The 4342-nt window shown below is 34.7% G+C and overlaps 1 long non-coding RNA gene across 1 annotated transcript; it reads right to left on the bottom strand.

The window, feature by feature from the left end:
* Positions 1-513: 513 nt before the first annotated feature.
* LOC128293106 (uncharacterized) lies at positions 514-3092 on the bottom strand. The gene is made up of 2 exons (XR_008283162.1): positions 2981-3092; positions 514-822 (listed from the first exon to the last, which is right to left on the bottom strand). It is a non-coding gene; the product is annotated as an uncharacterized LOC128293106 (long non-coding RNA).
* Between the last annotated feature and the right edge of the window lie 1250 nt (positions 3093-4342).

The following is a 4342-nucleotide window of genomic DNA, read 5'->3' as shown; positions in this document are numbered from 1 at the left end:
ATGAGCGGTTTGATCGAGAGATGCTTCATTGCAAGTTATCAAAGAGCCTGTAAATGGACCAATAGAAACAAAAAATAAAAGAATAAATCAGATCTGTCCATCAAACTACTGTAAGAATATTCCATGCCAGATTGTCTGACTGACCTGTATATTAATCTCTCTAGCATGTTGCTGTGGAAAATAGGAAGGTGTTCATCTTAAGCTAAAGGCAGGCAGTACACATAAACACATGAAGCTGCCATAACCAGGTTGTCATCCTCGTACGGAACCAGCTTCAAATGCGACCTTCCACTCACCGAAACTCTCAGCGAGTAAGGACTGAAGAACCCCATTTTCTAAATTTTATTTACCATATTGAATCAAATGCAGTCAGTGGATCCCCAACACCAATCAAAGTCCACATCACAGGACGGTATTTCACACCTGTATCATATCATGCTATATATAAAAAGATACTATGTCACGCATATGATGGTTTTCGCTTCAACCATGTCTTTGCCATTGACACCAGAATAAGGTAAGTAAAATGTCATCTTCGTTAAGGGATTAAAAGTATAACACGGATTAATAACATTTACACAAATTAACTATTAAAATCAACTGTTTTACAGAATGTGTAATGTGAATTGATGTGAGCTGCTATTGATGAGATGAAATTATAAGAGGAATATTTACATTGTTTCATCCCACATGTAGTAGCAAGACAACTCTTCAGCTTGTCGCGTTCAATTGAAAGGTACAAAGACATTTTCTTTCACCAGAAATGAAAGAGAAATGCTGCCGTAACTGATTAGTCATGATGTGGCATGCCGGTGACAGCAACTAGGTGGCAACCATATGTGAATGCATATGTACCACAAAGTAAATAGAATCAAACAGAAATGTCAGGTTTCATAAGCTTTCAGTCCAATAAAAAGAACAAACAATTGAGAAGACTTATGTTACTACAAATTTAACACCTTTCGCCTTTTTTCCAAAGAAGTGGAAAAATATTTAATGGCATTCTTACACAAATGCGCCTGTGAAGACGAAATGTGTAACAGATACATGATTGTATAACAAACAACTTTGTCATCATGTAAAACCAGTCTTAGCTTTCATGCCAGCAAGGAGTAAGAACAGCAATGGTCAAAATGAAAGCATTTATGTAAGTCGAGTTTAAAGCCTCGACTTGGTAGCATATTTCAAGAAAGATTTTGGTTCTTATAAGATGCTTATTAAACAAAGGCCAATAGATACAGAGAGAGCATTCACATTAGCCAGAAAGTAAGAGAAGAGGAATGAAACAAGTTTGTTCATTCTTTAATAGGAAAACGAAGCTGACATCTTCAAACTCTTTCTACCTACTCACTCTTCCCCCCTTTTCCACTGACACAAGCACAGAGTTAAGGGTGGAAAGAAGTTTAACATGTTTCAACTTGGTTAACTCGGAAATCTGACCAAATAACGACTCACATGATTAAAAGGGGATGGTGACTATATTAGACGAATTAAAAGAAGAATTTGATTTTTTGTTTTCCTGTTAGAAGAATGGAAAATCACGTCACTCACATGAAGGCAAAATTTAATCATTAAAAGTATAGAAATGGCAGGCATTCTATAAACATCACTATTCTATTGTGAACCCACAAGCTTTCATTTTAAATAAGGGTATAAAAGCAAATACCAATTTCACACTTTGAAAAAGATCTTAGGTAGTAGTTCCAAAAGAACAATCTGAAATGGGAAAAGGGCGGGAACAACAAGGTTCCACTTGTGTTCGAAAACTGAAACCAATAAGTTCATGGTGAACATAGAATACAAAACAAGAGAGCAATTCACCAAACCTACTGTCAAAATATGTGAGGTAAAGAAAGATGCATATAATATATCCTCAGGGGTAGTTATCTTAGTAGCAATTATCATATCTTTAAAAGAGGAGAGGTGAATTTATGGGACACTCCATCAATATCAAACCACATACATGTACAAGAAGACGACAAATTAGAAAAAAATTCTCTGCACTAGCTATTCAACATTGTAATGACCAAGAGAAAGTATATGAAGTCCAAAAGCAAGTCCCAATCAAGAGCTACCTTGGCCATCTCAAGACCACATGCTGGGCACAGTCATTCTGTACGGGTAAATATATTTTTCTCAAAACCTCATCTGCCCAACCAAGGTGTACGCTTATGGACCACCGACCACACTATCATATTAAACTACACCATTTATCAGCAGTCATTATCTGTCCTAATCATCTTACCCATTTACACCTAAAACTTCAACACACCGTCAGCACTAAGAATTACTTAATCAGCAGCAGAAGAAAAAGGGGTTCACATACAAATCTTAGATAAACACCTAAAGGAGTCCTTTAGCAAACATTAATATAGTGTTGAATTTTTAAGGCACAACCTATGGATTATTTTGCTATTAGAATGATGGGTTTTCAGCTACCGTTGGATTGGTTGCTTCAGTGCTTGATTGTTGCTTCACCTTTTTAATTATAATAAAGTTTAAATTATCAAATAATAATCATCATAATTCCAGCCCCCCTCCCCTCAAAACAGCCGCAACAATATATATATTTTCGAGGGAAGTAAAATTAGAAGTTATAAAATTTAGCACGATGTCAACATCAGAACGACAACCGCAAAGCAAAATCTCACCAGCAATTCAACATGTCCACTATCTTCCTCCATATACAAGTAATGATCAAGTAAGAAATTACATAAATAAAGCCATTAAAAGCAATTACTGAGAAGAGTTAAAATTGTTTTCTTTTAAGCTACATAATAATAAGTTCCCCGCTCTAATTCAAATGATTTAATAATTACAATTTAATCAATTATTCGAAGTTTATGAACTAAAAGAAAAAATCAATTTGTCGGTAAGAAAATAATCAATCAAAATAAAAAATCGCGTGAAGAAACGGGGAAAACAAAAGGGTGAGGCGGAGGAGTGAAGTTCATGTGAAACCAGAGAAAACGAGGCTTACATTAGCCGCGACGGTGGACCGGCGGTGAAGCTAAGCTAAGCTAAGCAAACGATTCCGGAAGTCTAACGAAGAGTGTCGTTTGGGTTACTTCCATTTGCAGAAATGAGAGCCCAACCCGTAAAATCCAATCTGAGTACTCTAGTATTTTGGGCTTTCCATTGAAAAATGAAAGCCCAATATCCTTCTTTTTGGGCCTGCTTCGGCTTCTCTTTCTTTGCCCCCACTTTTAACCGGATTCGAAAGTATTTTGGTTGTCAAAAATATTATTCAAAAATAATATATATATTTTTTATAAAAATGCTTAAAATCTTACATCTATTCTTTCAACCAACAATTCAGAAGTATATATTTGGAAAATGATTTTGAATTTTCTTAACAAAAATCTGGTTAATAATTATAAACGAACCGACTAATTAAAATTTTGTTAAATATATTCTCTAGGCTTAGATGTGCTAAGGTCCGTCTCCTAAATCAAATCATTAGTCAATGATAATTTTTCTTTTACTACAAACAGCTTCACCAAGATTTAATCACGACTAAATTTATATTTTGATGGAATTATCTGTTAGAATCTTAACTCAACTAATATTGTAATAAGAAGGAAGACATACTTAACATATTTTTCTTCTGATTTAAAAGTCACGAAGAATATAAGATTTCTTGAGAAAGGATATTTATTACACTACTAAACACTCATATTTGATTCATTAATTAAAAGTGTTGATTACAGGTTGTGTGTTGGAGTTGTACCAAAAAAATAAATGCAGAAGACTTGGTTATTAAAGAACTATTTTCCGAAAAGAAAGCGGAAAAGGAGTTCATGTTGATGTTTATTTTAAAAAGGTTTATCCTAATCCCCCTTCCACGACTTCTTTATATATTAAAATGGAGGTAGCTTTTTATGGTATTTGACTTTCATCAACTTGAAATTAGTTAAGAGGTTTACATTTTTCATTACTTGGAAAGGAGTGAGTGTTGGAGGAAAAGAACTGAAAGAAAAGAGGCAAAGATCACACGACTACCAATTTCCACCAGCAGACAAACAAATCCAGTATCCACCATCAACTCTATCTTTAAAAAGGTTTGAATAAAACTAGTCTTACCCCTTCCCTACTTCGATTTGGGACTTGAGTCTGCTGTCTCCTCGCCATCACATCTCTCCATTCATTTTGGAGGGAACACCAGATCAATGGTTATCAACTTCATGGATTGGCCCATCTTCAACTACATTTCAGGCAATTAATGGGCGTTGGACTTTCGTTCTTTTTTTCTTCTTTCTGGCACATAAACCAATGCCATTTGTGAGAATGATTTTGAAGTCACTACAGACACATTAAAAATGGAAAAAATAAAAAGTTTTAT

Source organism: Gossypium arboreum, chromosome 5 (genome assembly GCF_025698485.1).
Source record: "Gossypium arboreum isolate Shixiya-1 chromosome 5, ASM2569848v2, whole genome shotgun sequence".
Taxonomy (NCBI): domain Eukaryota; kingdom Viridiplantae; phylum Streptophyta; class Magnoliopsida; order Malvales; family Malvaceae; genus Gossypium; species Gossypium arboreum.
Note: the sequence above shows the minus strand (reverse complement) of the source record. Positions and strands in the feature narration are given on the sequence as shown.